The sequence below is a fragment of the Octodon degus genome, unplaced genomic scaffold (assembly GCF_000260255.1).
Source record: "Octodon degus isolate 3935 unplaced genomic scaffold, OctDeg1.0 scaffold00055, whole genome shotgun sequence".
Lineage (NCBI taxonomy): Eukaryota > Metazoa > Chordata > Mammalia > Rodentia > Octodontidae > Octodon > Octodon degus.
The window spans coordinates 13366945-13377394 of NW_004524631.1; the positions used below are offsets into that span (position 1 = coordinate 13366945).

Consider the following 10450-nt stretch of genomic DNA (forward strand, 5'->3'; position numbering starts at 1 on the left):
ACACTTGAGACCTTTCTAGGAAAATGGATGCACCCTGATTGACATTGTTTATCTTTCATCAGTCATGGCTTGAAGGCCACTTTCTCCACAAATAGAATAGCTGCCCCTGTGTTTTGTTTTGTTTTGTTTTGTTTTGTTTTGTTTTGTTTTGTTTTGTTTTGAGACTGCGTCTCGCTGTATAGTTCAGGCTGACTTTAAGCTCTCTGTGTAGTCCAGGCTGGCCTCAAACTCATGGCAATCCTCCTGCCTCAGTGCTACGATTACAAGTGTGTACCACCACCCCGGCACCTCTGGTTTTTTTAGTTTCCTGTTCTATAGAGTGTCCTTTGATTTTGTTGTGTGACTTTCAGTCTAAGAATTTCTTTTTGTTTGTTTAGTCGGTTGGATTTGGGTTTTTTGGTACCAGGGATCAAACTCGAGACCTTGTACTTGCCAGGCGTGTGCTTATGCCACTGAGCTGTCTCCCTGGCCCTAAGAATTTCTTTTTGAATTAAACATATTTCTTCTATTTTTCGATCTTCTAGATCCATTCTGCCATCCTGTTTTGGTTTTTTGTTTGTTTGTTTGTTTTCTTTTCTTTTCTTTTGGAGTACCAGGGATATTGAACTCAGGACCTTGTACTTGCCAGGCAGGTGCTTATGCCACTGCGCTATTTCCCCGACCCTATCCTGTTTCTTTTGATTGGTATATTGAGACCATTTACATAACTGATGATAGATTGACTTATCCTTGTTGTGTTATTTTCTTGTTGATTGTCTTTTTTCCCCAATTTCCCTTTTTTTCACCCTCCGTTTAATTGCTTTTTTTTAAATACAGGTATTCTTTTTTAAAAAATGTATTTAGTACAGGGTCTACAGGATCTCTGTCTCAGAGCAACCCAAGGGCGGGGCTGGCACCCTGTGTCTGCCTAAGCAGGCACTGAGCTATCTGGCCAGCCCTTTAATTGCTTTCTTTACTTGATGAATTCATTCTGTTGAGATTCATAGAGTTATAGACTTTGTTATCTCTTTTTAGAATTTCTTCAGAACATTTTGGGGTGCTGGTTTTGTGTTGATGAATTTCTTTAGGTGTTCTTTGTCATGGAAGCATCTTCTCTTTTTTTTCTGGAACCTGGGATTGAATTCAGGCCCTTGAGCTTGCCAGGCAAGTGCTTATTCTACTGCGCTATCTCCCCATCCCCTTAATTCTCCATCAATTTTTTTTATATTTATTTATTTATTTATTTATTTCGTGAGTGTGTGGCCAGCTCAGCCCACCAGGGGGCGGGGCTGGCTGGCATGTGGTGCTGGGGGATTGAACCGCGGTCCCTGTGTTTTGCTTATCTTAGCTTGTTCTAAGTAGGGGCTTTAGACCACTGAGCCATCTCACCAGCCCTCTCCATCAATTTTGAAAAATAATTTTGTGGAGTATATTACTCTGGATTGGAAGTTCTTTCTTTTTTTAATATTATATTCTCTTTTATTAATTTTATTGACAAATAGCAATGAGACAGTTTCAAAACAGGTTAGTAGGACAGTTACAACAATTAATACATTGCATATTGTTGTCTTTTAGTACTTATTGATAATACAAGATGCAGACATGATATCCTGTCCAAACACTATTAGTACAAATCCTTCCTCTCATTGAATTAAGAGAAAGTAAGCTGTATATCTATCCTATTTTGGATATACAGATACAAAATGGTCCTTCATTTGTATCCCCTTTTTTTGTTTAGTTTTGCCAGAGATGGGTATTCCATTGTCATTTAAATATTGTAGGTGTGTGAATTCAACAAAATAATCCAATATAGTCCAGTAGTCCATAATAGTAGTGGGTCATCCGTAATGGAAGTTCTTTCTTTCAGGGCTTGAAGCACTTCTCTCCAAGCTCTCCTTGACTTGAGGGTTTGCGTTGAGAAGTCACCTGTGATTCTCATGGGCTTTCCTTTGTAGGCGATTTGTTTCTTTTCTCTAACAGCTTTTAATATTCTGTTATTGTATTGAATTTCTGGAATCTTGACTATTGTATGCCTTGGTGATTTTTTTTGGATCATGGATAATTGGAGTTCTGTATGCCACACTTCTCTGTATGTCAAATTCTTTTTCCATGCTTGGGAAGTTTTCTGCCATGACTACTGTGAACAGATTTTTATGTTGTTTGAGCTGTCTCTTGCTTTCTTCATCGACTCCAGTTAATCTTATTTTATTCTTCTTTTATTATCTAGCAGGTATTGGATTAATTTTTACAGTCCATCATTATTTTTAAGAAATCTCTCAGGCCAGACAGATAGCTCAACAGATTAAAGTGTCTGCTTAGGCAGACTGCATTGCCCAGGGTTCGAACCCAACCTGCCGTGCCAGCTCCACCCCTGGGGCACGATGAGAAGGCAATTGAGACTAGGCATGGTGGTGTGTGCCTATAATCCCAACACCTGGGAGGCAGAAAACAGGAGAATCACTATGAGTCCTATCTACATAGTAAGACCCTGTAGACCCTGTCATTAAAAAATTTCTCTCCATGATTGTTAGCCAAAATCTTGTCTTTTATATCTGAGAGTGTAGAAAACTCACTAAACAGATGGCTACAGTCATCACCCCTCACACTTAGCAGTCTCTGGGGGAGGGAAAACCCCACTACCAGAGCTACCACACTAGACAGTCCAGATGTCCAATATTCAGCAGAAACAGTAGAATACTGTACTGTCACAAAGCCTCCATACAGCAGACAGTAGAGACACTGATTCACCTTAGTCATTGGTAAAAAAAAAATGTAGATTTTTTTTTTTTTTTTTTGGCAGAACCAGGGATTGAACTCACGGCCTTGCGCTTTCAGGGAAGCTCTTACTCCACTGAGCCATCTCCCCGGCCCAAAAATGTAGGTGTCAGTTTGTAAAAATTTCTATGTAAGGGCTGGATACAGGCTCAGGGGCATAACGCATGCACGAGGCCCTGTATTTGTCCCTAGGACCATAAGAAAAAAGAAAGAAAACTTGATCTTCCCTTGTATTCACGGCCCAAGGGAAAGAGGTTAGTAAGGTGGTATCAGTTCCCCCCCCACTCCCTTTATGAAGCGGTCAGCCAGCAAATCCAGCAGTGGAAGAGTAGGCAGCAGGAAGTGGCCGCTCCAGAAGCCGCTCCATAGAGCGCGCCCTCTGCTGGAGGAGCGAAAAAACCTCGCGGTCACGGGCCACAGCTGCAGCACACCTGTCATCACAATAACAAGTCAAAAAAAAAAGAAGGAGAAGGAGAAGGAAGAAGGAGAAGAAGAGAAAGAAGAAGAGAGGGCAGCTGAATAGCTCAGCGGATTAAAGCGCCTGCAAGCAGGCGCTGGGACCTAGGGTTCAATACCCAGGCTTGCCGTGCCTGCCCAGCCTCTGGGGTACACTGAGACAAAAATTGAGACTGGGACTGGTGGCGCACGCCTGTAATCCCATCTCTTGGGAGGCTATAAACAGGCAGATCACTAGAGTCTGATCTTGTAATGAGACCCGAACACCCTGTAGAACCTTCCCTAAAATACAAGAAAAAGAAACAAATAGCCACTTCTGGGTGCATCTCTGCTGTCACTGGTAAAATGAGTGGGCAGACATATTGACTAATCCCAGCCAGCCAGTGGTAGATTTATGGCAGACTAGTGCATAATCCCAGCCACCCTGCACCTTCAGTTCCACTGAACTTCAGGCTGTTTTCTCACAATGAAGCTGGAACCCTATGAGTTCAGTGTGCAAAACTCAACTCCTGTGCCTTCTGCTGGTGTGAATTCACTTGTGCCCCACCCTGACACTAGGAGCCCCTGGATGGAGCTGGCCTGCAGCTGCTCTGAGTGCAAAGCTCAGTTGTTGCTGGCCAGTTGCCCTCTCCTGGGGGTGTCTGATCCCAAATAACTCGCCAGCCACCGCAGTCCACGGGTCTGTCCCACTGGACGTTTTTCTGTGGAGGCCCCTAGATCACACGGTGATCAGTGCTCAGGGAGAAAGTGCTACTTGCCACCTTGTCCTCTTGTGTTGAGGTTTCTCTTTGCTCTCCCTGGGGGCTTCGTTCTTGCTTCAGGCCCTCGATTGGGCCCTGGGACCCACTTCCCTCCTCCTCTTCCTCACATCGCTATGTTCCAGTGTGTGGACATCAAATCTCAGAGAAGCTGTTTCTCTGCTGTTCAGCCCTCTGCCATCTTCCTGGAAGTACAACATCATGCCCTTGCAATGGTATTCTGCATCTCTATGTCCCTATAGGCCAAAGCAATGGAGCCAGCAGACTAAGAAATCAAAGCCCTGGGCTGGCAAGATGGCTCAGTGGTCTAAAGCACCTACTTAGAACAAGCTTAAGCTAAGCAAAGTACAGGGACCGCGGTTCAATTCCCCGGCACCACATGCCAGCCAGCCCCGCTCCCTGGTGGGCTGAGCTGGCCCCACACACACACTAAATTAATTAATTAATTAATTAAAAATTTAAAAAAAAGAAATCAAAGCCCTGAAACTGTAAACCAGAGTAAACCTCACTTCCTTTCAGTTGACTTCTCTTCTCAGTTACTTTTGTCAATGATGTTAAAGTAACCAAGAGACAGAGTGAAAAGAAGAGGTAGCTAGGGACATGTTATATCTGCTGTTGGATCGATGGTTTAGATTAGTCACTTAAGTAATTCCCCCACATCTCAGTTCCTCACCTATGAAATATAGTAGCACTGTTTCAGTAGAGGAATAGGTCTGGCTAGCTAATAAACATGAGGAAAACCACAGCTACCCAAGAACTGTCAATAAGGCAGAGAGAAACAAAGATACTTATCTGTTTGGCAGAAATACATTATTTATTTGTTTGTTTGCTTATGTATGTATGTCTTTTTGAGACACGGTCTCCCTATGCAGTTCAGGCTGCCGTTGAGCTCACTTTGTAGCCCAGGCTGGCCTCAAGCTGAGAGTGATCCTCCTGCCTCAGCCTCCAGAGTAGGGGTCTATAGGTGTGTACCACATACCTGGCCTCAGAAACACATTTTAAAGACTGAGGCAGAAAGAGTGCCATGAGTTCATGACCAGCCTGCCTTGTATTGGAAGACTCTGTCTCATAAATAAAATTGATTTTTGGGCCGGAGAGATAGCTTGTGGTCTAAACACCTGCCTGGCAAGTGCAAAGATCCGGGTTCAATCCCTAGTACCGCATGCTGTACCTGTCCTGTGCCGAGCCAGCCACCAAAACCAGGCATGGTGGGCACACACCTTTAATCCCAGTCCTGAGGAGGCTGAGACATTAGGATCACTGAGTCTGAGCTGCATAGAGAGACCCTGTACCAAATAAATAAATCTTTTTTAAAATTTCTTGATTTTCTTACACTATGATCTCTTTATGAAATCCCAAACCAGTTTTAGGAGGAGGCTATTTATTTATTTGCTGTTGGATACTGGGAATTGAACTCTGGACCATACTTGCCAGGCAGGCACTTTGCCACTGAGCTAAATCCCCAGCCCCATTTTATTTTTTTGTTGTTGTTGTTTTGTTTCTTTCTTATTTGAAACAGAGTCTCAGTATGTATTCCAGGCTAGCCTTAAGCTGGTAGTCATCCCAAGTGCTGAGATTACTGTGTGCCCCACCAGGCACTGCAGGAGTTGTAAGTGTGGTAGCTTTTCTTTCTTTTTTCCCCTGTGTTTTGTGGTACCTAGCATTCAGCCCTATTTAAATTTTGATACATGGTCTTACTGAATTCCAAGGTGGGATTTCAATTTGTAATCTTCCTGCCTCAGGCTTCCGTTTGTTTGTTTGTTTGAGGACCCTAGCACCTTTATTTTCCAAATACTTCACTGTGGCTAAGTATAATAGGTGCTTTACCAAAATTTTAAGCTACTTATTAAAAAGAAAAAGACAAAACACTAATTTTTTTTACTTTTTTTTGGTACCAGGAATCGAACTCAGTACCTTGCACTTGCCAAGTAGGTGTTTAGGCCACTAATCTTCCTGCCTCAGGCTTCTTCTTTTTTTATTTTATTTTATTGAGAAACAAATATCAATGAGACAGTTTCAAACCTGATTAATAGGACAGTTTTGAATAATTAATACCTTGTACACTGTTATCTTCTTAGTGTTTATCCATAGTACAAGATGCAGACAGAATATCCTGTCCAAACACTATTAGTACAAATCTTTCTTCTCATTGAATTAAATGAAAGTAGGTGTATATCTATTGTAATTATTCTGCATATACAGATACAAAATGGTCCTTCCTTTGTATTGCCTTTTTTTGTTTAGTCCTGTCAGAAACGGGTGTTCCATTGGCATCTAAATACTACAGGTACCTGAATTCAGCAAAACAATCCAACACAGTCCAGCAGTCCACAATAGTAGTAGGTTATCCACAGAAGTTGTTGACTTGAGCCTTTCACAGCTCAGCATATTAATATGGCTTTACTTTATTTTATTTTTTTTTAAAAAAGGGAAACATCAAGTTTAATTTAAAGAAAAAACCACTAGACACTGTTAACAGGAATGACAGAGCAAACCAACTCCTGAAAAAGTTCAGCACCTTGGTGAATATGTGTAGTAGAAAGCTAAAAGAAAAACAATGCTACTTAACTTAAAATGTTACAAGGTTTTTGCAAATCATCCCCTGGTATCAAATATGTGTGCAGCCTTGTCCCGTGAATGTCTGATGCAGTTAAACAGCCCAATGTTGCCACACAGGAAAAAATTTCCATTTCAACCAACTCTTAGTGGAGGGGCAACTAGCACAACACCGTCTCCCTGGACAAACAGCATTGGGATATTTCGTTTTGTTGATTTGTATATCTCCTCATATGTCTCTTCATCAATTTCTATAGTGGTCACAGTTTCTTCCACATCTCCCAATATCATGTTTAAATGCTGATCATAAGCGTGTAATCTGCCTCGAAGCTCTCGGTCGTTCCTCATTTTCACATAGATCCGCTCATCCAGGCTGAGTCTGATGAGATCCAGCGGCTCCTCTACGGTGTTGGTGGTTTGTTGCTGGTCCACGTCGTCCGCCATCTTTCAAACCCTGCCATGGCTTTACTTTATACACCTCGTTTTTATACTTTTCTGCCTGTGGTTAAGACCAAGATAAAGCAAGACCTATACAACAAGAAATGTAACCTTTGTATCTGATAAGGTCAGTCAAGTCCTCTCAAGATTTATCCTGTAACCCTGTACCGCAGTTTGCAGATCCTTTGTCAGTGTCAGCCTTGTGTTGAGTCACGGCCATTGCTTGACCAATGTGCTCTCTGTGAAAGCCTGAGAGAATGTGTCCTCTACAGGTGACTCTCCTTACTGCCTCAGGCTTCTACGATGCCGAAATTACAGGTGTGTGCCACCATGCCCAGCTCAAAAATTTTTCTTGAGTATTGTCATGCACTTAGTATTCCTCATATTCAATAGAATTAGCTTCTCATTGTATTAAACTCTTGATTGAGCCAGGTGTGCCACACCTGTAATTCCAGCACTCTGAGCTGCTAAGGCGGGAGGATTACAACTGGGGGCCCAGCCTGAGCAATTTAATGACTTAGCAAGACACAATGTCAAAATAAAAAATAAAAAAAGGATAGGGAATGTAGCTCAGTGTGAAGGCCCACAGTTCAATCCCCAGTACCATGAAAAAGAATAATAATAATAATACAGTGAAATCCTGATGTGAATTTGATTGGTGTTGCAGTTTGTATGTGGTATTAGGAATTGAATCCAGTGCCGCTTTTCCACTTATGTCCCAGACTGACCGACTGACCCCCCCATTTTGAGACAGGGTCTGGCTATATAGTGTAGACTGGCCTTGAGCTCACTAAGTACCCCACACTGGCCTTGACTCCTGGCAGCCTTCCTGTCTCTGTGCTGCAATTACTGGGTCTACAAACATGTGCCTCGCAGCCTGGCCCTTTTTTTTTATTTATTTATTTATTTATTTATTTTTATTTATTTATTTTTGCAGAACTGGGGATTGAACTCAGACCCTTGCGCTTGCCAGGGAAGCGCTTATTCCACTGAGCCATCTCCCCGGCCCCTCTTTTTATTTATTTTGAGAAAGGATTTCACTAAATTGCCCCAACTGAGCTCCAACTTGGGTCCTCCTGCCACAGCCTCCTGAACAGCTGAGAATATAGGCATGTGCCATGAAGACTGGGCTGGTGTTACAGTTTTTAATGTTTAGGGATTTGGGGGGGACAAAATCTCACTAGGTAGTCCAGGCTGGCCTTAAACACACTCTATCCCAGTCTGGGCTTGAACTCTTGATCCTCTTGCTAAAGTCCACTGTTTATTCATCTGGCTTTCCATCTGCCTTTTTTTTTTTTGTATGCCTGTCCACTTATCTTGTTGTCTATTTGTCTTTCTGTCCTTCCCTCTGTGTTTTGTTTTGTTTTGTTTTTTCCAGAACCGGGGATTGAACTCAGGTCCTTATGCTTGCCAGGCAAGCACTTATTCTCCGGCCTCCCTCTGTGTTTTAGTCCACCTGTCCATTTTTTTGTTTGTATCTCTCTGTCTGTATATATTGCTGTCAGTCTGTCCCTTGATCTGTGTCCATATTTCTGTCTGTTTTACCTTCTTCCTGAGATACAATATCTGATGCCTACAAGTTCAAAGAAGAAAGGTTTAATTTATCCCACAGTTTGTAGAAGTTTAAGTACATATTCTGCTGGTTCCAGGGCAGGATGGCATGGCAGAGGGTTATCATGGAGGAGAAACAGCCTAGCAAGGCAAACAGGAAGCACCAAAGCAGTGAGCCTCTCTTTCCCTCCTTATTCTATCTAGGTTACAACCCCATTGGCTGGTCCCACTGACAGCCAAGGTAGGTCTCCTGTCTTCAGTAAATCCATTCAGCCACAATCAGAACCATACTAATTTAATCAGTGGGCTTATTAGGTGCCTGTGATACAGATTCACACACTCTAGGTCCAGACGCCTGGGTGCATGAGGTTTTGGAGGGACATTTAGATATAAGCCAATTGTCCTTACATCCTCTGACTGTACATCTGTCTGTGTCTCATTCTGTTTGTTTGTTTGTTTGTTTGTTTATTTATTTATTTATTTATTTATTTATTTTGGTGGAACCAGGGATTGAACTCAGGCCCTGGCGCTTGCCAGGCAAGCACTTATTCTACTGAGCCATCTCCCCGGCCTCCTGTGTCTCATTCTGGTTGGCTGGCTATTCTTTCTGTCTGTTTTTTGTTTGTGTGTTTTAAGAGAGTACAAAATAATGATAATAAAAAAATTAGAAATGATACAGAATTTCACTAAACAATATAATATGAATTTGACAGTGTTTGTTGTATTGCCTAATGTTGTCTTCAAATTAGTTGTTTAGATTACCAGATGTATGCATGCAAAATTAGAAAAAGAAAGTTATAAGAAATTAACAGAGAAAAATGAAAAAATAAAATTAAGGATTAACTGCTCCTTTCCATAGACCAGCAGAAACCCGTAGGAAAATTTTTTTAAATTAATTTTATTGAGAAACAAATAGTAGTGAGACAGTTTCAAAACCAATTAGTAGGACAGTTTCAATAATTAATACATTGCATATTGTTGTCTTTGTAATGGTTATTCATAGTACAAGATGCAAACATAATATCCTGTCCATAAACACTATTAGAAGAAATCTTACTATTCATTGGATTAAGAGAAAGTAGGTGTATATCTGTCCTAAATATCATACGTGTATAAATTCAGCAAGATAATCCAATACAGTCCAGTAGTCCATAATAGTAGTGGGTTATTCGTAGGACTGGCAATGTCAGAAGTTGTTGACTTGAGCCTTTTACAGCTCAGCATGTTAATATGGCTTTACTTTTTTTTTTTTTTGAGGGAAGAAAAGGTTTATTTAGCTCACTGAAATCTGGAGATTTCAAGACATTGGAGGAGAGGCTGGGGCACTGCCATGTCCTGGATGACTCGCTCCACATCTCTGAGGGAGTCCGCTGACTGGGGGGGGGGGGGGCGGGCAGTGTGGCTTTCAATTTAACGATTTACACCTCTCTGGCCCCGCCCCGCCCTGCTCCTCTGGCCCCGTCCCTCAAGCCCTTTGCTGCTACTCCAGCTGCATCTGCCCCATGACCTACATGCGGGTTTAGGGGAACAACTAGACACAAACTATAACACTTTCCTTTTGCATTAAGAAGAATACACTGGTAACTACCAATAAAATATAAAAAATTTAAAGATGGGTACAAAATAGAAAAAAAAAAATACCTAGCCATTTCTACAAACGTTACCATCTGTTTATATTCCCAATAGAAATAACTACTGTAGGGCTGATGAGATGGCTCAGTGGTCTAAAGCACCTACTTAGAACAAGCTAAGCCAAGCAAGCACAGGGACTGCGGTTCAATCCCCAGCACCACATGCCAGCCAGCCCCGCCCCCTGGTGGGCTGAGCTGGCCACACACAAAAATAACTAAACAAATAAATAAATAATTTTTTAAAAAAGAAAGAAAGAACTACTGTAAAGAAGCTACTAACGTAAAAGTAGTTCACCTGGAATTATT

At 41.9% G+C, this 10450-nt stretch overlaps 1 protein-coding gene and 1 pseudogene across 3 annotated transcripts in view; one reads left to right on the plus strand and one right to left on the minus strand.

The window, feature by feature from the left end:
* The window catches only part of Tbc1d25 (TBC1 domain family member 25), a 43847-nt gene that overhangs the window by 20694 nt on the left and 12703 nt on the right, over nucleotides 1-10450 (plus strand). The window lies entirely within an intron of this gene.
* LOC101567884 lies at nucleotides 6643-6976 on the minus strand (annotated as a pseudogene). The gene has a single exon (XR_001117145.1). The product of XR_001117145.1 is annotated as a U6 snRNA-associated Sm-like protein LSm3 pseudogene (transcript).